Consider the following 24,803-nt stretch of genomic DNA (forward strand, 5'->3'; position numbering starts at 1 on the left):
ATCATCACCAGTGAGGTCATCCACTGGCAGGTCAGGTGACCGCTTGAGCCACAAGGCATCACAACCCGACCTGTGACTGGACTCAGAGCCCAAACCTGTCACAATGGCCTTTTCAAATCAACTTACTGGCTGCTTGAAAACACAGCAGGTAAACTTTGTGTTTGACCGCGAGGGGAGCTGGTGAGAGATTCACAAAACACAGCCAACTCTTGTGAAGATCAGTGAGTAAAGGCCGAGAGCTCTTTGCTCCAGCAGACCGTGAGTTTATCAATAGGAGACAGGCCGAGAAATTCCTGTCCCCGAGAATGGGTGCGGGGATCGGGATGGGCTCGCAACCCAGGCCCGTTCGGAGGACTGCAGGCAGTTTGCTAACTTCGTGCTGCCGACTCTGCTGAGCGTCTGAACACTGAGCACGGGGTGTTAATAACGCCAAGGTCGTGGGTACGATCCCCGTACGGGCCATCAGCATAATTTTACGGTTTTTCTGAAAATAATAAAATGCTGTGGCGGAGCCACCAGGGGGACTCTGATCTAATGTACATAATTATCTTTAACAAATTGTTAGCTACAGAATGAATCTGTATCTTTGTTCATATCATTGCCTGTACATAGCGCGGTCCCTTTAAGAATGAGACCAAACGCGATGACATCATCACATTGATCATGTGATCCTCCAGCGGCGGGAAAACATGATGACGTCATGACGTCAGGCTGGGGGGCCACCCTAGCCAGTCCTCGTGGGGCCAGCAAAGAGTACAGACCTGTAATGTAGTTCTCCTGTGTTTTTGTTTTAAACTCTGTTGATTAGTATTAAACATCGTTTGTTTGATAGACTGACTCGACCTCAGTCCTTTAGTTAGGAATCTAGCCATTCCTACAGTGGTGACCCCGAGTTTTCGTGAACAATTTTCGCGGAAGAAGCGAAGCGCGACGAAACACGGAAGCGAACTCTGTGGCTTTGAAGCTCCCACAGTTTTGGGAACAACAGGCGGCCCCCTGGTTCGTCCAAGCAGAAGCACAATCCGATCTCCGAAACATCGTTGCGGATCAGACCCGTTACCTTTACGTGGTCTCCGCACTCGACAGCTCCACGGCCTCATGGATCATCAGCCTGCTCGAAAACCCCCCGGTTGACAGCAAGTATAATACTCTTAAAGCGCGGTTAATACAGGTCTTCGGGCTCATGAAGGCGGAGCGTGCCCGCCAGCTACTCGCTTTGCCCGGGCTTGGCGATTCCAAGCCATCTCAGTTAATGAGCCAGATGCTCACGCTCCTTGGCTCAGAACCACAATGTTTCCTTTTTCGGGAGTTATTCCTGAGTCAGCTACCCGAGAAGGTTCAGGCTGCCCTCGCCAGATCGGAAGTCACAGATTGCGCAGCGCTGGCTGCAGAAGCAGATACGATTATGTGGTCACGCAGCAAAAATGCGCCATCACGAGGCACCCCTCCCCCACGAACGCCGCCCCGACGCCTCCATCCCCCGGCTTGTGTTTTTACCACGCCCATTTTGGCGCAAAAGCCAGAGGCTGCCGCCCTCCCTGCAGTTTCGCGCCTAAAAAAAAAACGACATCAACACCAGCAGCAACTCCAGAAAAGGAGGACCGAGTCTGAGGGACGTTCCGCGGCCGCGATGGCGATTGGAAATTCCGGGCAGCTCCTCTACATTACAGATTCCCTCTCAGGCCGACGCATTTTGTGCGACACCGGGGCGCAGTGTAGCATCCTTCCTGCCTCAGCCCTCGATATTCAGTCTGGGATGCACGGCCTCTCCCTCGTGGCAGCTAATGGCGGGGCCATTCGTTCCTTTGGCAAATGGCGGGTCCAGGTTGTTGTGTATGTAATATGTGTGCTACTTTGAACCTGTGGACAGGACTGCACTACTTGTTGGGCGTAGTGATACGCAGTACCACTCCTGGCCATAGGGGTATAAATAGTACTGTGGGTACTGATCCCCCTCAGTTCCCGCCTGTGGGCATGAAGTAAAGACCTATGTATAGTCCCTACCTCCAACCAGTAAAGACCTGTTTGAGTTATACGTTTAAGTCTTTGTGTTAATTGTTCAATACAATACACATACTTAACACTGGCGACGAGTCGGTTCGAACCCTGTGGCAGTTATTCCACAGCGGCTTCGTCCAAAGACAGGACGTTGAAGAGAGGTTCCAATCCTCAACACCCCACTGAAAACTGAAGGGCAGCAGAAATCCTGACAGCTTCCAGCGACTGGAAGCGACAGGCATTAGGACCCTGAAGCCTCCATAACCTCGTGGGTAAGCCAGAGCCCGGGAGGGCGCGAGCGGGTAAGCCAGAGCCTGGGAGGGAGCAAGCAAGAGCCGCCGAGCGGGTGAGCCAGAGGCCGGGAGCCGCTTCAAGCGGGAGGCGCTTAGCGGGCCAGCGATCGCACCGGTGATAAGGGCTGAGAACCGTTTCGGGCGGGCGGCGCACCAGCGATCGCACAGGAGATAAGAGCCACAGTCAGGCTGAAAGTCAGCGATGAGAAGCGCGGGAAAACCGCCATTGAAGTGGGCGGGGAGAGCGAGAAGCGCGGGAAAGCCGCCATTTTTTGCGGGAAAACCGCTGGGGAAGAAGGCAGAAGCGGGAAAACCGCCATTTTGTGGGCGGAGGACGACGGCAAGAGCGGGAAGCCGCCATCTTGGATAACAGTAAAAAAAAAATCTGAGAAATTGCAAATCTGATAAAGTACTACAATGCCTAAACACGGGAATATTAGCAACTTTGATAGTGACATCGAAGATTGGGCCATATATGTTGAACGAGTTAAAAATTATTGTAAGGCCAATAAAATTCGTGAGGCTGATAAAGCACTAACATTATTAAATTTAATGGGTGCGAAGACATACGGGCAATTGAAACACCTGTTATCACCAGATGAACCGGCGGATAAGACGTTCGATGAGATTGTTACTGTCCTGAAAGATCATCTAAACCCCACGCCGCTGATGCTAGCGGAACGATTTAAATTTTATGACAGAAGGCAGCTACAGCATGAAAGCAATGCTGATTATTTGCTGGAATTGCGTAAATTAGCGAAATATTGCCAGTTTGGAACAGGACTGACAGAGGCACTTCGAGACAAATTTGTGTGTGGTTTATTTAAACAGGATACACAAAAGCGACTGCTCGAGGAGAATGAGCTGACGCTTGAGAAGGCGGTCACTATGGCAGCAGCACACGAAGCCGCAGCGAGAGGCACGGCAGTAATGCAGCTACGGTCACCGGAGCTCAGTGCACACAAATTGGGTGTGAGTTCTGGCAAATGTTATCGTTGTGGAAAGACAACGCATGATCAGAACCAGTGTTGGTTTAAAAACCAAGAATGTAGAACTTGTGGTAGGCTTGGACATATAGCTAGAGTATGCAGGTCAGGGAAGAAGACCAGCAACAAGAAGTCACCGCAAGGAAAATACGCAAAGGTACACAAGGTGACCGAACAGGAGTCCGATTCAGACGCTAGCAGTAATGAACTGGCTAGCTTAAGCTGTAATGAACTGGCTAGCTTAAGAGTACTCAACGCTGGTAAGGGTGCAGACCTCCAGACAATTTGGGTCACTCTTCAGATAGAAGGAGTCCAAGTAAAACTGGAATTGGACACTGGATCGGCATTGACGGTCATAAATAAGAAAGATTACGGAAAGTTATTCCAACATATTCCCCTACAGGATACGGGGATTATATTGAAAACATACACGGGGCAAAGAGTGTACCCCATCGGGAAAATAGAGGTTGCAGTGGTCCACAAGGGCGAAGACAGTCAAATAATGGACTTATATGTGATATCTGAAGGAGGTCCTCCACTACTAGGACGGGAGTGGATTAGGAAAATGAATATGGACTGGCATTTCCTACAAACAATAACGAGTGAGAACTCGGTGAAGATAGTCGGCCCAGACTCTGGAACGGATGATGGTAAGCCCAACTCAGGTGCAAAAGACAAAGTTTCAGCACAGAATTCCACTGAGCAACAACAACATAGTTTAACTGTGGATTCTGAGTCTGGCAAGTCTACTGATGTGCCCATTTCTGAGGGACACCGGGCTCGAACTCAACTCCATTTCAAACTACAACAGCAATTAGAACAAATGCTTCGCCGTTTTGAGCAAGAGTTGAATGCAACGAAAGAGTTCTTTGATATAGAGTTGGAGAATCTGGAAAGACAACAGAAGCAGCTGATGGAGAAAATGGAGCAGGAGCACACAAAACGTCTGATGTCAGAGGAGTTAACGGTCAGCCAACTCCTGCATATGCTGAAGGACAGGACTCTGAAATGGGAAAAACTTGAACACGAACTTCAATATTCAAACGAAAGGGGTTCGGAGCTCTCAAAGGTTATTGAAAGAGCTGAGGTGGCAACACAGACTGAGATGACTGCAACAGAGCAGCCCTTGGATGCCAAAAGTACGCTGACTCACGTCAACGTAGAACAACAGATCGCTGAAACAGCTGCTCCGGTAGAGGGATTGCATAGTCCGATCAATCAATCTCCAAAGGAAGTTGAAGTATTAAAATCACAAATGAGGTCACTAGTAAACGACTTGCTGAAAGCCCAGAAAAAGCTGGATGCAGAGGTACACATGAAGAAGTCTCTTCAGGAAAGATGTCTGGATTTGGAACAAGAGCTGGCTAACGTCCAGCTGGGTATGGAGGAAATAGACGACCCTCTCACTGGTCTAGCTCAGGACGACACCGAATATTACGATGTCCTGTCCTGCCCAGCTTGTAACTTCGACTCCCAAAGTGCAGAAATCATGGAGGAGCACCAAAAGTCTACGGAACATCGGGAGAAGCTGGCTCTACGACGGAAACAGGAGGAAGAGAAGGAGGAACTGCGCATGCAGCTGGCAGCTGTGGCAGCTGACAATGGAGCCCAGAGAGTCTCCAAGAAGCAGAAAAGGAAAAGTAAAAACAGAAGATGACCCATCTGAACCATTATCACCTCTACCAGATCACACACGTGGTCCCTCCGAACGGAGCCAATTCAGTTCGGAAGTTCAAACTGTTAAATCCATGGAAGGACTATTGAATGAGTCACTCCAGCAACGTGAACCGACTACACCACAGAGATTGAATCTGTGAACTGTTTTCCGCAGAGACTGAATCTGTGATCTGTTTTGACATGAAGTTATCTATGTATCTATGTTATTCTGTTATGTAAACCTGAAGTTATATATGTATATATGTTATTACGTTATGTTAAATGGGGAGATGACTGTAAAGCTAGGAAGGGAGGAATGTTGTGTATGTAACATGTGTGCTACTTTGAACCTATGGACAGGACTGCACTACTTGTTGGGCGTAGTGATACGCAGTACCACTCCTGGCCATAGGGGTATAAATAGTACTGTGGGTACTGATCCCCCTCAGTTCCCGCCTGTGGGCATGAAGTAAAGACCTATGTATAGTCCCTACCTCCAACCAGTAAAGACCTGTTTGAGTTATACGTTTAAGTCTTTGTGTTAATTGTTCAATACAATACACATACTTAACACAGGTGTGCTTCGGCGGGCAACAGTTTCAGTGGGAATTTATTACAGCCAAGGTTTCGCAAGCCATCCTCGGCGCGGATTTCTTATGCGCCAACAGCTTCTTGGTGGACGTAAGAAATCGTCGATTGGTCAACGCAGCCACCTTCCACTCCATCCCTTGCTTCCGCAGTTCCGCAATGTCGCACACTGTCTCCTGCGCGTTGTCCTCGCCGGACGAGTTCACTCACCTATTAGGTGAATTCCCAGAGCTGACCAAGCCCACTTTCTCCTCCTCGGCCACTATGCATGGTGTCGAACACCACATTACTACGACTGGCTCTCCAGTTTACGCGCGAGCTCGGCGCCTGGAACCCGGCAAGCTCGTGGCTGTGAAGGCAGAGTTTACCACGATGGAACGGCTGGGGATTATTCGCCGGTCGAATAGTCCCTGGTCCTCGCCTCTCCACATCGTCCCGAAGCCCAGCGGTGGATGGCGGCCATGCGGGGACTACCGACGCCTTAATGACGCCACTACTCCCGATCGGTACCCGATCCCGCATATACAGGATTTCTCCACCCATTTGGCGGGAAACTCAATCTTCTCCAAGGTCGACCTCGTCCGTGGCTACCACTAAGTTCCTGTACACCCGCAGGACATCCAGAAAATGGCTGTCATCACTCCCTTTGGACTGTTCGAGTTTCTACCGATGCCATTTGGGCTCAAGAACGCCGCACAGGCTTTTCAACGACTAATGGACTCGGTCCTGCGGGATCTTCCCTTTTTATTTGTCTACCTTGACGACATCCTGATAGCCAGCTCTACCAAAGAGGAACACGTCTGCCATCTCCGCACCCTCTTTCGGCGCCTCAGCCAACATGGCCTCATAATCAACCCGGCCAAGTGTCAGTTCGGCCTACAACAGATTGACTTCTTGGGCCACCGCATTACTTCAGAGGGCGCAATTCCGTTGCAGTCAAAGGTCGAAGCAATTACGGCATTCCCAAGGCCGCAGTCCACCAAGGCTCTTCAACAATTCCTGGGCATGGTGAATTTCTACCACCGCTTTGTACCGAAGGCAGCACGACTCATGCAGCCCCTCTACGAGGCCCTCAAAGGCAAGGCCGGAAAGGATACAATAGCCTGGACGGTCGAAATGGACAACGCGTTCGACAACACAAAAACCGCTCTAGCCAATGCAACTATGTTGGCGCACCCTCTGCCAGGTGCCACCATCGCCATTACCACCGACGCTTCTGACTATGCCATAGGCACTATGCAGGAACAGTGGGTCAACTGGACGTGGCAACCACTGGCATTTTTCAGCCGCCAACTCCGGCGCAACGAACGCAAATACAGCACTTTCAACCGGGAGTTGCTGGCGCTGTTCCTGGCTATCCGCCATTTCCGTTTTTTGTTAGAAGAACGTCCCTTCACTGCGTTTGTAGATCACAAACCTGCGTTTGTAGATCACAAACCATGGACCTTTGCCATGGCCAAGACCGCTGTGTAAGGGGTTCTCCTCTTTGGATCGCAGTGGTTTCTCTCTCCCTCTTGCACAGTAAAACCTTGAGTGGTTCGACCCACTCACCCCTTAGGTTCTAGACACTGGACTTAGATGCAGGAACTACAATGCAGAGAATACTCTTATAGACCAAGTTTAATGAAATGGAATGAAATTTTATTGCATAAGGAAAAACAAATCAAATGCAAGCAAACAAGAGGGTACATGGGAGGGAAAAACAAATCAAAATACAGTACTGACTAAAATAGATACAGGCATATTATACTTTACAAACCTCATCATGAAATGGGGAAACACACGGAACATCGAGGGACAACAACTCATGTTACTTTTACCCAAAATGCCCACCCCCTTAAACCTATCCAGATCCGATTATGAAGGGCCAGAAACATGCTCACCAATCCAATTGGAAAAGTATAGAGTTTTGAAACATGTCTGCATTTTGATCCCCTCAGGCGTCCTGTTTCCGCGTGGTCAGTGGAGTCACAGCGAGCTGCGCCACATCTCTCTCTCTCTCTCTCTCTCTCTCTCAAGGTGAAGGTCACGGGCAGGCTGGACACTGGTGGGCCTGGACGTCGGCGGGGACGGAGACCACGGTTTAGAAGGGTCTCTAGCTGGTTACCATTTTCATATAGGTTTCCTCTGTAGGGCTGCTGCCCTTTTGTCTCGTCAACGGCCCGGGGTTTGTCGACAATCTCCCGATGGTTACCCCGGGGCAGGACGCAGACTCGAATCACCTTCTTGATGGTTGCCTCATTTTCTTCTTCTTCAATCCTTCCGAGCTGGTGATCTGTGAAGGAGGATGAGGAGCGTTTCGATAGCTACCCCAGGTTCCCCAAATATACTTCTCAAGAGAAGCCTTTATCTCCCACCAAATCAAGGTTGGTCTTTGTTTAACTTTTGGCGGGCTTGTCTCACAACGGGGTAGTTATTATATTTAAACTGCTTGCGGGATGGCCGGTGGTGGCCATCTCTGGTCTGGGATAACCTTGTATTGTTTTTAATGTCCTCTTGGTGTCTTTAATGGGTCTTTGATGCTCCCCTTATGAATATAAAACTGTTTCCCTTTGTCTGGGTAAACATTTAGATGGCCTTTATCTACAGGCCGATCTGACTGGATCTGCATCCAATCTATATGTATGGGGTTTGTGTCTGGTTTCATTTTCTCAGAAACGGCTTCCAGAACTTACTGTGGGTTGAATCCACAAAGGCTGTCTGGGGACTGCAGGAACCATTTTAAAGTGTCCAAAAGCTAGTCACGGGGTCTGGCGGCCATTTTATATGCCCCTTTTTCCTGGGCTTCTTTTAAAACAGTCTTTAAAACAAGGCCTCTTCTGCCATTAGACCCATTGAACAATGTTCAATTTTGCGGATCTTACAGTCCCCCCTGATGATACTATAACTTGCTTGAAGTATCATAATTCTGGGTGAGCAAAATTTTCTGACTCTCCATAATTAAACCATCCCTTGTATTTACCTATCTATGACCCCACGACACATGCATTTCCTGTTTCAGAAAACCTACAGTGTACATTAAGCATCTATAGATGGCAATACATTGGATTTAAAATCTGACACACTTACTTCCAGGCGTGGAGGGGGGCCTAATACCCCTACACCACCTGGTTCATACACATTGGCCTAGAAATTCGGTTGGTAGCACCAGCGATTAGCGCCTAAAGAGCCCGAGAATTGGGGCATTACCCAATTTTCAGGTGGGCGCAATGAATATAGCGCCACCTCCCATATTGAGTATCCTTTTAGCGCTGGCGCTAACTCTTTGCGTGCACCCGCGGGCGCAGGCAGATCATGACATCATTACAGTATGCAATGCCTTTTTGGCACCTCGGACCGGATATTCGGTGGCGCCCGCAACCTTTCCGCCTGGCGCTATTAGTGACAGTTGGATGGAGCGTTCCCAGGCCCTTCTCGGACTCGGGGGGCGCTATTTAACGGGGACAGCACTAGTATAAAAGCTGCAGCCATTTGGGCTGGCCATTCTGATCATTGCTGGAGAGAGTTGCTGACCTCTGTTGGACAGTACTTTTCTGATTGAGCCTTTGGAGGCACTGGCACTGGCAGCTTGAGGGCCTGGCTCCCGAGCTGGTGATGCAGCATCTGAAAGCAGGGAGGTGGAAGAGTGGCTTTAGCAAAAGGACAGCTTGGCAGCAAGGGATGCCAGATTGTGGCAAGGCTATGACATGGGTCCACAGTGAGAAAGCATGCTGGCGGGGGGAACAAGTGGAAGGAGACAGTTGTAAAAGGTGAGAACCTTACCATCGCTGTCGACAATGGGGTCGGCAGCTGCAGTGGTTACAGGACCACTCAGACGTCCTCCAAGAATCTGGTGGACTCTCTCCTCGAGATCCGTGAGAGTGACCACTTGTGGAGGTCCTCCACCGGTGCGAATCCTCTTTGCCAATCCTCGCCAGCTTGGACTGCAGGGGAAAGGAGGGGAAGTTATGTTACCTGATGCCCTGAGTGATCATCTCATGCCCCCCATGGTGCAAGAGCCCTTACATGACGCCTTGAGTCAAATGTGCATGTGTGTGCCCAGAAAGGGCCATGGGTGCTTGCTGGCAGATGGCCAATGGAGCACAGGCCACCCTGCAGCCATAAAGTCAGGTGCAAATGAAGGGATGCAGAAGTTTGCAGAAACAACACCCACCCTCACGACCCGAGTGAGGTCGTTGAATTTCTTTCTGCATTGGACAGGGCTCCTGGTCACCATGCTGCTGGAGTTGACCCTCTGGCATACATCCCTCCAAGCTCGTCGGTAGTCCTTATGATTTGGCCTCCTGCCATTGTCTGGGTAGAGAACATCTCGCCGGCGCTCCACTGCGGCCACCAATTGCTCCAGAGCCTCATTGGTGAAGCGCTCTGCTCTCTGTCTCACCTTCTCCATCTGGTCCAAGTTTTTAGCACCAGAGAAGGGCCTGCGCCGATTCTGAGGCCTGCAAGGCGCAGAGTGTGGATGCTGAAGCTGACTGACCCACCCCTTTAAGAGCTGGCCGGCGCCTGGAAGTCTCGTGGTCATCGGTAATTGAGAGCACCTGCGCTGCGCCTGTCCGCTCCAATATTGGGTTGCGGCGGAAGTTTAGCACCTCAGAAGTCCCGTGTAACGCCTGAATTCGCGCCTCAATCACCTTTAGGGGCGATGCAACCCAATATTGCGCCAGGTGGCGATAAGTTGCGTCTGGCTATAAACTTTGCGCTGCGCCAATTCTAACGCCCCAAGCGGGGCTATACCCAATTTCTAGGCCATTATCTTTTATTAACAACAACTCGCTTAATAAACTTCAATAATAAAAATAAAGTACATACAAAAAATTACACATGAACAAACATAAACATAGAGGAGGGAGGGAAACGTTAACTTTATACAAAGCAGCAGAATCTAAACGGGTGTCTCTTCTTCTACCCGCACATAATGCTCCCTCCATTCTCCCCTGTTCTCATACTTCTGCGAATGTCTGACCTTTTTACAGTGTACAAACAGTAAATAAATCACAATAAAAACCTGACACACTACAAGAATGTGAGAGGCTATCCTAATCCAAGAAGGGACTTCTATATTAGTGAACAGGTCCCACCACGGTGGGGTTACTCTATCTAATATGTTTGCCCCTATCTCTAAAGTCTTCTGCTCCAGTGTGTAGAAATGTTTCTGTGAAACGGCAACGGCTTTTAATATCTTGGTGAGGTGTTCAGGGAGAGGGGGAATGATATATCCAAAATGTGCAATGAATCGTTGCAGATCGGTGAAATTCTCTTTCACAGTGAGGTTTTCACAGTGAGGTGAACAGTGGAAGGTTCAGGAATGGGGGCTATTCGCTCTTGGGCCACTTGAACTTCTGCCCTGGGCTTGAAACAGAAGCTGCTGTCACTCACCGGACACCAGCCGTGCTGTCCATGTTGGTAGTGGGGCGCTGCAGTGGTGACACAGTATGTCCCACCTCCTATACATGCCACTTGCGGGGGCACATGGCCTTGTGCAATTTATAGGCTTCGTGCCAGCAGTTCTGAACCCGCACTGTGGTTTTGAATGGGCATTCAAGTGCTGCGGACACAGGATGATGTGTGCTCCCCGGCTCCGGCACCCCGAGAGGTCGGTACCCGTCATTGCATGCTCCCATCGAATGACGTACGGTGGGACCACTGTGTAGCGAATGTGTGCACCCCCTTGAATGACTCCAATGTTCTCCACCCTGTATACCGGGGAGGGTTTAGCTGTCTTACCCATCACCGGCATTCTTACCACTATACCCATAATGGTGTGATTAGACTGCCCACAGTCCACTGGGACTGGGTAGGCCTCTGAAGCTAGTCTGAGCTGGCACGGACTTAATGCGTTCTCAAAAGGGTGGAGGGCTGCGAGGTGCTTGTTGCTGATCCAGGAGGGGACCAAACCTTGTTTTAAATCCTCCAGATTACTGCGGCCCTCACCCAGTAACCACGCCACGTACAGCATGCAAGCTTCGTTCTGTGCAGCCTGATCAGACGCATTCCGATCCTCCCTGATGAGTGCATTTACTGTTTTTGCGTGTTTCTCCAGCTCCGCTATAATTTCTTTTAAGTGTAGTGTCATGGCCTGGTCCTCATGTAACTCAGAACCCACTACCTTATTCTCATCCGTCAGTATCTTTCGTAACTGTTTTTAAACCATTAATCTGGGTCTGCAGCTCTACGTCATCCAGAGTGTTGATGATGGAAGTCCCTGTGTTAAAAGCTGTAAAAATATCATTTACTGTACCCCTTCTTTGTCTCCCTATCCTGTCCAAGACCTCATGTGGTGTGGTGTACAATTCGGCTCTGTTGACATCGGCAAAGTCGAATTCATAAAACTGTCTGAACATGTTTGTTAGCAGGACCTGGTACAATTGCTCTGTTTCCTTGGGGCACCACTCTGGCAATCGCACCTCGGTGAGGTTTAAAATCACCGAAGCCACCACGTAGTGCACCCCTTGGTACAGCACCTGACCTGTGGGTACTAATACCAATCCATTCCCGGGTCCCTTGGTGGTGGTGGGGCACCCTTCCTTGCAGGCTTTGGCTACCGGAATCGTGGGCAGGGGCTTGCGGGGTCGGGTGATGAGCTCGGTGGCATTCACTGGGATCTGAGAGTATGGGACTCCGCACGCCCATGTGCTGACGTCCCACCTCATCCCTTTTCCAGCATCTTGCCACTGTCTTTGGAAAAAGATGGAGACGCCTGTGGGGCAGGCGCGTTCTGAACCCCACATACAGATGTAGATCCCCTCATCTGGTTCCCACCATTTGTCCCAACAGACACTCAACCCCCCATGAGTCCCCGTAATAGTCCGATGGGTATTGTTACCCAGTCTTGTAAGGGTTTGGGGGCTTCTTTAAACTGGTTTAAAGTAAGTTTCCTGGTCTTGCAGGACCAATTCCAATAAAACCAATTTTATTACAGCGGTTACGAATCACTAGCCCTCCTTTAGTTCTGAGTGGAGGAACTTATAATTAATGATATTAAAACGGAACAAGTGGTTTGGATGAGAGAAAAAAATCAAGTTTTATTACCTAAATAAACTACAATCAAAATATCAAACTATCCCACACGCACACAGTAATTACAGTAAAATTGCTTAAAATGGGGTAAGGCAGACGGCAAAAACGAGGGGTAAGTGACTACAATGTTGGTTAAACAACCTTAGCAATATCCACTTAAATTACCATCCCCCAAACTCCTGCTAGGTTACCTTGTTGAGGAGTCAGAACACCCTGCTCACCTGTGGTCCAGTGAAGTAAGAGAGAGAGATAGCTTCTCAGGAGCTATCTTTATACCTGGTGAGGCCCCTGCCGTTCTGCCTTGCAAGGGCTGTGTGCAAAATTCCCCGCCCAAAGGGTCCAATACACAAGAGAAAGCTGTGATTGGCTAACTCAGAGTGGTTGGACTGGGTTAATGTGTCTTCTGGAGCTCCCTGGGCTGAAACAAAAGAATGCAACAGCTCTATTGTCCAGTGCTGGGTGATTTAAAACCCATTCAAATGTTAAATGTTTCCCATTCAAGGTACAAAAGTCTCTTCTGCAGTTTAGATGTATCCACTCGATATACAAACAAATGCTAATAGCATTCAATTGCTTTGTAAACAAAGCATTGTCCTTTGTCTTCGGCCATGTGGTGACAGCCATTTTTATCCCTGGAAATTTAAAAGCACAACGCCCAGGGATTCTTTAATCAAAAAAATTGATCTTCAGAACTGTAAATTATTGCGAATTCTTACAGTCCGCCCTTGGATACTTCCAGCTTGCTTGTAGTATCCTCTTGAAGAAACGAGCAATAATTTCTGACCCCTCACAAACAACCATCCCCTGTATTTACCTAATAGCTATCTGCCACTGATCCCCGTCTCGTCTATTCCCCTTAAATTCAAGAAAAAAAAACCATGGTACGGTAGGCATCTTACAGATACTTCAGTTTTCAATAAGGGGTCTCATACCCCTACACGCTTGTAAAATTATACAAGATAAACCAAATTTACAATCACCTTTTACATCATAACTTATTACAAAATGTTGCAATCTTAGTTACACAATGTACTCAAAATGATCCCAAGCACGGAGAGGGTCCTACGCCTCTGCTCAACTTGGAGTTGTCACTAACTGGTCCCAAGCACGGAGAGGATCCGACGCCTCTGCTGAACTTGGGGCTGCAACACAAAATACAAAAAAATCATTAAACATTTGAAACAACATGCTTAAATAAAACCCTGACCATCACGTGCCGATGATGGGTCGCGAAATTCGAGTGGGTATTGCTCCTCCCACCCGGGCAGTAAATGTACCTTCCAACCCCCCTTTGATCATCATAAACTTTAAAACAGGCAGAATGGATTTACCGACCAGCCTGCTCCGCCAACCCCGAACCGCTCCCTTGTCCCTTTGTGGAGGCGGGGTACCCCTCACGTTTAAAAATTACCTTGGCACAGACCGAGACCGGGGAGTATGGGATCTCATGACTCCCAGTCCCTCCCCCTCCTGTCTTCCCTCGACTGGCTGCAGAAAATGATGGGTGCCTGTGTGGTGGCTCTCCCTGGCCCCACACTGATCCGGCCACCCACTCATCCTTCCCAGCCACACTTATCCTCTTTGCCCGTGGGCCCCCGGGTGAGTTCCTCCCTCCCCCGACCGCACCCACACGACTCTTGGGTCTCCCCCTCCTCTATGCAATCATTCCCGGGCCATCACCACCCACCCCCGGGAACGCGTCCCTATCACAAGGCGCCCGCGCTTCCCCATCGTGACTCCTCAACAGCGCGGTCTCCCGCACTTGAACTTCGGTCAGGATAGTGCTGGGTTGGGGGCCATCTCCTCCCCGTAGGAGGAGTAGGCAAATTCCTCCGGACACTGTCCGGTTTTTCCTGAAGATCGCTGCGGGGTCGCCTGGATTCGTCCGGTGGCGAGGTGATCCCCAACATTCTGTCTCCATAATTTCATTCAATGCCCAGCTCGGGCTGGGCGAACATGGCTGCTTCATTTTCCCATCTGCAAAAACTTAAAAGTGACATGGAGCCAGGTCTCACTGACCTGCTGCCTTAGGTGGAGACATGGCCGGGTCCCTCGACCTCGGACCAAAAATACAAACATTTGGCACACATGTAAACTTAAACTCTTTGCACTTTAACTTAAAACTAGTTAAATCAACAAAACTTAAAATACACCTTAAAAGCATGCTATATACACTCACATAGCTATAATATAAATGCCGCCCGTCTCCAGACGGCCAGTCTAATCTCTGGCACTGTCACAGATTGCTGCTGGCTGCAGTGAAGCTGGACTGCTTCCTGTCTCTGGTCCCTCGCAGCTTATGGCTGTTGAGTGGGGGCGTCTGTTCTTTGGCTTCTCCCTGGTTCGGGAGGCCGCCCTACTCCACTGTAAAGTGGGTGACCATGCTTTCTTAGGCTGGGGCACCCGCTGAGACCTTCTGAGGGGTGTCTCTATGGGGGAAACTTTGGCTGGCGGACCCTGAGCTTGGGTCACAGCCCCAGCTGGCTGGGAACCTTCTCCCCCATGTCCAAATAGCCCGCATTGTATAATGTACCTGGCAGCCTGCCGGTGCAAGTCTCTCTCTGGGTTTGTCTGCTTTTCCCTGGAAACAAGTCACAGTTCCTGTTTTTGTAGGCTGTGAACCTGAACTTGCATGGACAGCAAACTCATGTTCCCTCACCCAGGTGGCTTTAAATGGGGAATTTTGGACCTGCCTTTCGTCTGGGGCCAAAACTATCCCCTGTGTGCCTCCCTTGTCCTGGATTTCTGCTACTGGGCCTGCTCTACAGGGGTCCCAGAACTCTCCTTTCCTGTTCCCTGGCTTAAACAGCTTACTCTGAACATGAATTGCTCCTCCCCCCACACAAGCCACAGTGCTTGCCTGTGAACTCGAACTTGCTGTGGGCTGAGGATTCCTAATCTCAGGTTCACTCCTCACGGGCGGACCGTACCTCCTTTGTTGGAGGGGGTACACTGGTCCTGGTCCCCGCCTGCCTAGCGGGACCTGCTGGTGATCTCCTACCACCCCATTGTCCACCCCTCCTCGCTGCCAGGGCTCCTCAGAACTCGGAGCTGTGGGCTGCGGTCTTGGGGTCTCTAATTCCCAACCCAGCACTGTTCTGGGTGCTGCCTGTGGGATGGTTCTACTTGGGCTGCCAGTAAAATCCGGCTGACCTGCCTTCGGGCTGATCATGCAAATCATTCCCTTTGATGCCTTTAAAGCCATGTTAAGGCTTTCTATCTCTGCCCTACAGGGGCCATGATCTGCTTCCTCAAACCTTTCCTCCTGCTCTTTTACTTCTGAGATGAGGCGGACATTCTCTTCCCGCAGTCTCATCTCACTATCTCTGGCCTCAGTGACTTCCTGCACCAGGCGCTCTATAACCTCCTCCTGCTCTCCCATCTCACCCTTCCTAGCCCAGCCACCTATACCCCGATAGGTCAGCTTACACACTGCCACTACCTTCCGCAGGGCTGCCCACAGACTGAAAGCAAGAAAGACAATAACTGATGCTTTCTCTAGATCCAGACCACTTATCATATCAAAAACGGCCTGCAGTCCTGCCCGCGGTCGCCATTGTAAGGGTTGGGGCTTCTTTAAACTGGTTTAAAGTAATTTTCCTGGTCTTGCAGCCTTTGCCTGCACATCAGACCAATTCCAATAAAACCAATTTTAAAACAGCGGTTTCGAATCGCTACCCCACCTTCCAGTTCTGACTGCAGGGCTTTATAATTATTGATATTAAAACAGACACGTAGTTTGGATGAGAGAAAAAAATCAAGTTTTATTACCTAAATAAACTACAATCCAAAGAATAAACTATACCACACGAACACAGTAATTACATTAAAACTATATAACAGGGGGGTTGCAGACGGCGAAAACGAGGGATACAATGGCTACAATGTTATTTAAACAATCTTAGCAATTCCCTTAAATCACCGCCCCAAACTCCTGCTAGGTTGCCTTGTTGAGGAGTCAGAACACCCTGCTCACCTGTGGTCCAGCGAAGTAAGAGAGAGCGATAGCTTCTCAGGAGCTATCTTTATACCTGGTGAGGCCCCTGCCATTCTGCCTCGCAAGGGCTGTGTGCAAAATTCCCCACCCAAAGGGTCCAATACACAAGAGAAAGCTGTGATTGGCTAACTCAGAGTGGTTAGACTGGGTTAATGTGTCTTCCGGAGCTCCCTGGGCTGAAACAAAAGGGAGATACAACAGCTCTATTGTCCAGTGCTGGGTGATTTAAAACCCATTCAAATGTTAAACGTTTCCCATTCAAGGTACAAAAGTCTCTTCTGCAGTTTAGATGTATCCACTCGATATACAAACAAATGCTAATAGCATTCAATTGCTTTGTAAACAAAGCATTGTCCTTTGTCTTCGGCCATGTGGTGACAGCCACTTTTATCCCTGGAAATTTAAAAGCACAACGCCCAGGGATTCTTTAATCAAAAAAATTGATCTTCAGAACTGTAAATTATTGCGAATTCTTACAGTCTCTCCCACTCGACCGTGGAGTTCTTCATGGTTTTGCTCAACTTCCTGAGCCACCACCATCAGTCCAAAGGAACATGTCCCGTGCATTGCAAACAAATCCTTTTCCCGACGGTAATGCTGACACTGGGTGCGATGATCCTCACCCGGGGACACATTAGAGAAGTCTCTCTGTACTTAAAACCGAACTGGCTGGAGTATTCCGTAGAGTTCGACCCCAGCCATCCTGGCCACCTCCCTTCGTGGAAATAGGTGGCTGCCTCCTCAACGCCCTGCGCGCCCGACCCATCGGTCGCGATGGGGGCTGTGTCTCCAGAACACCCGTAAATCGTGGAGTCCTTGGTGCGGCCCCGATAGGCCCCGCTACACCTGATCACTGCGAACACGACAAGAATTCCTCTCATTATCTCTTTGATTCCTGTAACAAATTAAACGATACAGCCAGGCTCCCGAGAGATTCTGGCCAAGGTGAAGGCATGATCGGGTCTTTCGACCTCGATCCCAAACAACACACATGCTGGGCAGATTCCAAAACTACTACTTATAACACTAATCACTTTAATATTTACACACCTTAAACTTAATTAAACTTAAACTTAACTTATGTACAGCGTCGCCCTTCCCCAGGCGGCTTGCCTAATCCCTGTTTGGACTGCAGCTCGCCACTCCTTGTGGCGGGGCTGCACTGACCTGTAGCTTGGGTCCCCCGCAGCCTTTTGCTGTCAATTGGGGACTGCGTTTTGCCAGGGATTTCCCAAGTTGGCGTTTACTGAAATCGGGGGAATCGGGCCAAAGCTTTACCGGCTGAGGCACTCGAGCCGACCTGCGAAGAGGTACTTTGGGCGTGGCTCCCTTAGCGAGCAGACCTTCGGTTGGGACTTTAGCCCTCACAGCCCGTGGCACCTCCACGGCTGCCGGCTACGGCTCCCTTCCCTCAGGCTCCGCCCCTTTGGGATTTGCGTCTGTGGCAGACGACTCCTCCTCACCTGTCCCTACAGGCGGAGGATCTCCGCCCCCAATTTCTACCTCCCCTAAGCTTGAGTCGAGGGCGGGATCTCCGTCCTCTGACTCCACCTCCTCCAGAATCGTGTCAAGGGCGGGGCCTAGCTGTTCGGGCTCCCCCCCTGATGGCGTTCGGATCAGGAGGAGGGCCTTGGTCTTCGGGCTCCTCCTTGTCCGAGTCCGAGGCCAGCGGGGAAACCTCCCAGGTGGGCGGGACAGCTTCTCCCTCCAAGCAGGCTGCGGTTCCAGCCTGTGTGGTCTGTGACTTGTTGCACGCCTCAGGCTGAGGCTCTTTACCCTCAGACCTGGCTTCAGTTGCTGGTTCTTTTGCACCCAGCTTAAACAGTTTGCACCGCTTTATGTGAAACCATTTATTGCGTCGGGGTACCTTCACTGCGCGAGTGGCGGGGACCGGTGGATCTTGCACCGATTCCTGTCTATCCTGGTCTATGTCTCTCTCGCCAGCGCGGGGGGTCAGACCCAAGAATTTTACTTCCCGCCGGCCGACCCGTGCTTTCGTTGGGTTCACCTTGGCACCCTCTATCCCTTTCACACCCGTACCCGCTCCCCAGAGACAGTGATTTCTCAGGTCCACGAGGATCCTGTGTGCTACCAAGAAATCAGACCCAAGGACTCCCGTTCCACCCCCCACCTCCCACTTCATTAGTGTACACTTCCACGTGGTGCGGAGTGGTCGTAAATGAATGGAGAGGGGAATGGAATGTGCGCCAGCCTGTTCTTCACCCGTGAAGCCCGACAGAAGGTATGGAACCCCGGTGGACAGAGGCGAGGCGGTGGGGTTAGCTGCGTGGATCAGGGTGCACGATGCCCCCGTATCCAACAAATAGGTCCCTTTTACCTCCTCCACCTCCATCTCCATGAGGGGTCGCCTCCATACATCATATCGCAGCGCGCACAGGTAGATGGGCTGCGCTGGCTCTAGTCATTTGGGCACAGCGGTCGGGGCTGCAGGAACAACGGGACCGGTGGTGGCTGCTATCTTCCCCTGCGAGATCATAAGAGACCGCATTGTCTCTAAAATTGATTCTATCGCAGCGGGATCCATAGCCGCACCGGCTCCCTTTGCTGGGACAGAAGCTGTGGCTTGTGTTTGGGCTGGTGCTGGGGCGGCGGTCTGGGCTTGGGCTTGGGCTGCGGTCTGGGCTTGGGCTTGGGCTGTGGGAGATTTTCCCTTATTATCCTTCCACGGATTTTTACAGTCCTTGCGCCAATGTCCATCCTTCCCACACCCGTAGCAATTGAGCTTGGCTTGGGCAGGGCGATTCCCCTCCTGACGCCACTCCTTCTTACTTGGGGCTGCGGGTTTTGCCTCATGCACCTTTCCCTTAGAGGGAGGTACCTCCTGACCTCTACAATTCTTGTAAGCTATGGTGAGCTGGCGGAGCACCATTTCCTCCGTGACACCGGGACCTTGGGGGTCAAACCAAGACCTGGCTAGGGCCCGTATCTGTGGCAAGCTGTTGGCAACCAAGCAACGGAGCCAATGAACCCGCTGTTCGGCGCTCAGTGCAACCCATTCAGGCACACCCGGACAACTGCGTCGACACACTGGTCACAGCCTTTCTGCAAAAACCCGTGGGGGTTCTCCAGTTAGCTGCACAGTCCCTTCCACCCATTGGAACGGATTACCGTCGTCCACTCCCATAACTTCCAAGACCTCACCCCTGAGATCCACATACCCTTTTCGCCCCCTCTTACTCCCTGCTGAGAGGCACTGAAGGATTGTGCTATCCGGGGAGAAGAGCAGCACCTTCGCCCGTTCTTGATCATCACAATCATCGATGGCAGCTGTCTCCTCTATCTCCCTGAAATGAACTGAGGGATCTCCCTTTACTGTGAGTCTTGGGAGGTGGCTCACCATGGATCTTAGTTGTTGGGCACCGTAGGGCACCACGAGCTGGTTCAGGTGGGGTCCGTCCATGCCATCGTCGGCGTTAGGACCGAACCTCTGGTGCTGAGTAGGACACATTGGTGCCGGCTCCGGCTGCGCTACCAGGGGCTGTTCCTCCTCCTGTACCACCTCGGCTACCCTTTCTTCCACCACCCCCTTTTCGGGCCGAGCCTCACTATAACTCGGCGGGGCTGAGGGTTCAGTGGCTGGTGCTGCAACTACTTCGCAAGGAATCGGATGTTTGGATTCCTGCAAAAATTCAATGTGACTTGCTTTTGGGCTTACGAGACATACCATGCCTTTTGCCTTAACCAGGGCCGTTCTTAGGTCCTCTATGGTCTTTTGGCAGGGGCCATGGTCTGCGCTCTCAAACCCATGCTCAAGGGACAGCTTGTAAGCTGCCTTAACCTCCACTACTCTCTCCTCCTGCGCACTTAGCTGTTGTGCGAGGCGGGCGTTTTTCTCCCGTATTCTCGCTTCATTGATCTTTGCCTCAGTAACCTGGCACTCCAGGTACTCTATTCTAGCCTGATGTTGGCTGGCTACCACTTGGCGTTCCTGATTCAGCGCGTGAAGCGCTGTGATGAGTTTTTCCCCACCCATGGCCTTTTCGTCAATTTCTGCTGCCTGGGCAGTGATTTTGGCTGCCTGTGCTGCAACGACTCTGTCCAAAATCTGGACTTGTTTCTTGTAACACATCAGCCACACTGCCTTTTCCACTGACTTCTTATGCTCTTTGCTCTCTGTCCACCTGATGGCTGCGTCTACCGGACGCCCATCCAGTAAGAGATCGGAAATCCACTGTTTAGTGAGATTTACCTTACCAAAGACTAATCCGCTATCCTCTCATCCATTGCATTTTGACCATTCAATCCTGGGTCTAATACATTGCAATCCTGCTGCCAGTGTCCTGCCGCGGTCGCCATTTTCTGTAAGGGGTTCTCCTCTTTGGATCGCAGAGGTTTCTCTCTCCCTCTTGCACAGTAAAACCTTGAGTGGTTCGACCCACTCACCCCTTAGGTTCTAGACACTGGACTTAGATGCAGGAACTACAATGCAGAGAATACTCTTATAGACCAAGTTTAATGAAACGAAATGAAATTTTATTGCATAAGGAAAAACAAATCAAATGCAAGCAAACAAGAGGGTACATGGGAGGGAAAAACAAATCAAAATACAGTACTAACTAAAACAGATACAGGCATATTATACTTTACAAACCTCATCATGAAATGGGGAAACATACGGAACATCGAGGGACAACAACTCATGTTAATTATACCCAAAATGCCCACCCCCTTTGATGGGCCTTCAATAACCACAAAACTAGAAGTTATAGACTTAAACAAGTTGGCTTTTAATCACTAAGATCAGATCTAACATCTCAACACGCCGACTGGTCCACAGGAATGAGTCATACAGATCCTGGGATCTTTATGTAAGAGAAGTCAGGGACGTAGCCAAGAGCCAAGACCTGGAACCTCCCAGGTTAGTCAGGAAAGAGGAAGTGAAACTATACACAGTGGGGGAGGGTAATATACATGAGTGCAAAACGAATACAGGATCAAGACAAACAGATTTCATTACACCCTTAAACCTATCTAGATCCGATTATGAAGGGCCAGAAACATGCTCACCAATCCAGTTGGAAAAGTATAGAGTTTTGAAACAAGTCTGCATTTTGATCCCCTCAGGCGTCCTGTTTCCGCATTGTCAGTGGAGCCACGGCGAGCTGCGCTACACTTCTCTCTCTCTCAAGGTGAAGGTCACGGGCAGGCTGGACACTGGCAGGCCTGGATGTCGGCGGGGACGGAGACCACGGTTTAGAGGGGTCTCTAGCTGGTTACCATTTTCATATGGGTTTCCTCTGTAGGGCTGCTGCCCTTTTGTCTCATCAATGGCCCGGGGTTTGTCGACGATCTCCCGATGGTTACCCCGGGGCAGGACGCAGACTCAAATCACCTTCTTGATGGCTGCCTCATTTTCTTCTTCAATCCTTCCGAGCTGGTGATCTGTGAAGGAGGATGACGAGCGTTTCGATAGCCACCCCGGGTTCCCCAAATATACTTCTCAAGAGAAGCCTTTATCTCCCACCAAATCAAGGTTGGTCTTTGTTTAACTTTTGGCGGGCTTGTCTCACAACGGGGTAGTTATTATATTTAAACTGCTTTCGGGATGGCCGGTGATGGCCATCTCTGGTCTGGAATGACCCTGCATTGTTTTGAATGTTTTCTTGATGTCTTTAATGGGTCTTTGATGCTCCCCTTATGAATATAAAACTGTTTCCCTTTGTCTGGGTAAACATTTAGATGGCCTTTATCTACAGGCCAATCTGACTGGATCTGCATCCAATCTATATGTATGGGGTTCGTGTCTCAGAAACGGCTTCCAGAACTTACTGTGGGTTGAATCCACAAAGGCTGTCTGGGGACTGCAGGTACCATTTTAAAGTGTCCAAAAGCTAGTCACAGGGTCTGGCGGCCATTTTATATGCCCCTTTTTCCTGGGCTTCTTTTAAAACAGTCTTTAAAACAAGGCATCTTCTGCCATTAGACCCATTGAACAATGTTCAATTTTGTGGATCTTATACCGAACCGTGGTCAGCTCGACAGCAACGACAGCTAATTTTCATTTCAGAATTCACGATAGACATCCAACACGTAGCTGGCAAGGACAACTTGGTAGCTGATTGCCTTTCTCGCGCGACCGTACGGGCGGTCCAACTGGGCATCGATTATGCCCTCATGGCCACCGATCAGGCATCCGACCCTGAAACACAGGCGTATCGCACCGACACCTCTAGCCTCCAACCGGCCGATGTGCAATTCCACGTAGCAGGCACCTCGTTACTCTGCGATGTCTCCATGGGAGAGCCCCGCTCGATCGTTCCAGTTGCCTGGCGTCACAAAGTTTTTGACGCCAGACATGGGCTTTCCCATCCTGGCGTGAAGACATCTCAAAAATTAATTTTGGCTAAGTTCGTCTGGAGGGGAATGCATAAGGATATCCGTGACTGGGCTAACACCTGCGTCGTCTGTCAAAAGTCTAATGTGCAACGTCACGTCAAGGCCCCATTGGCCACGTTCGCAGTACCAGAACATTGATTCGACCATGTCAATGTGGACCTCATCGGGCCGCTTCCACCGTCGCAGGGGTTCACACACATCCTCACCATGGTCGATCGTACTACTAGATGACCAGAAGCATTCTTCTCCTCGTGGGTCGCAAGTTTCGGCGTTCCAGCGGACATTTCTTCAGACCGCGGTCCACAGTTCTCTTCCGAGCTCTGGAACGTTGTGGCCCAGGGTCTCAGCACCAAGCTTCACCGCACCATGGCCTATCACCCGCAAGCAAACGGTTTGTGTGAACGTTTCCACAGATCGTTAAAGGCATCGCTGAGGGCCAGCCTCCAAGGCGCCGGATGGGTGGATAAGCTTCCGTGGGTCATGTTGGGTCTTCGCACGGCACCCAAAGAGGACCTGCAATCGTCCGCCGTGGAGCTCGTGTACAGCCAGCCACTCCGCGTACCGGGAGATTTCCTGCTGCTTCCAACTGAGCCGTGGTCCGCAGCCGACCAACTCAGCAACCACCGGGAAACAGGCAAGGCTTTTGCGCCTATCCCAACTTCGCATCACGGCCTTCCATCTTCACACGTACCAGCGTGTATCTTTGTTCATATTATTGCATGCACATAGCGCGGCCCCTTTAAGAATGAGACCAAACGCGATGACGTCATCACGTTGATCACATGATCCTCCAGCGGCAGGAAAACGTGATGACGTCATGACGTCAGGCTGGGGAGCTGCCCTAGCCAGTCCTCGTGGAGTCAGCCAAGAGTACAGACCTGTAATTTAGTTCTCCTGTGTTTTCGTGTTAAACTCTGTTGAATAGTATTAAACATCATTTGTTTTATAGACTGACTCGATCTCAGTCCTTTAGTTAGGAATCTAGCCATTCCTACAACTCTGTGTTTTCTATTTTTCCTACCAAAGTGGATAACTTCACACTTCTCCACATTTTATTCCATCTGCCATGTTCTTGCCCACTCACTTATCCTGTCTATATCCCTTTGCAGCCTCTTTGCGTCCTCCTCAAAGCTTACTTTCCCACCTAGCTTTGTACCATCAGCAAACTTGGAGACATTACACTCTGTCCCCTCATCTAAGTCATTAATATAGAGTGTAAATAGCTGAGGCCCAAGCACTGATCCTTGCGGCACCCCACTAGTTACAGCCTGCCAACCCAAAAATTGCCCGTTTATTCTGCTCAGTTTGAACTTTGGAAGCAGTGACAGTAATGAGGAAGTGAGAATCAGGGTGGGATTGAGTTGAATGCATTGTACTGATACCTGTTTACAATCTGTGATGGCAATGCTTGTCACAACTTTATGAATATTTAATAGCATTGACTGCTTGAGACATGTTGCTTTACAACATCTTTCTTCCACAGAAACATTGATACCAGGGAGGACCCATTCTACAGGTGTATGTGTCTCTGCTTTCTCGCTCATCTTTTATTGGAACTATGGGGATTGTGGAGATCCTGAGCATCACCTACAGAGAGATTGATTCAAATACTTGAGCTAGTATAACCTGAAGATAATAAAATGTTCATGTCTTTAGATTCTTTACTTGTATAGTTTTATTATCACACAAAAGGCCGTGTCCTGAATCAGTCTGTTGGCAATCAAGTGGGAGCAGAGTGCCCCAAACCGTAAGTAACCCGATCACCCACCACTGCTCACACATTGGATAGGGAAACATTTTCAATTTCCCCTCCACTACTGGTTCGAGGGAACGGGCTGATTTAAAAAGAATTGATCAACAATTAAACATGGCCCACGAGAAGATTCATTTCCCATCCTTGTATGAGGAACA

The 24,803-nt window shown here is 50.0% G+C and overlaps 1 long non-coding RNA gene across 1 annotated transcript; it reads left to right on the forward strand.

The window, feature by feature from the left end:
• LOC147090034 (uncharacterized) lies at positions 1-24,547 on the forward strand. The gene is made up of 2 exons (XR_015075284.1): positions 1-148; positions 24,376-24,547. It is a non-coding gene; the product is annotated as an uncharacterized LOC147090034 (long non-coding RNA).
• Positions 24,548-24,803: the final 256 nt, after the last annotated feature.

Source organism: Somniosus microcephalus, unplaced genomic scaffold (genome assembly GCF_052327205.1).
Source record: "Somniosus microcephalus isolate GS21.2 unplaced genomic scaffold, FLI_Smic_1.0 unresolved_chr4, whole genome shotgun sequence".
NCBI classification, from domain to species: Eukaryota; Metazoa; Chordata; class Chondrichthyes; order Squaliformes; family Somniosidae; genus Somniosus; species Somniosus microcephalus.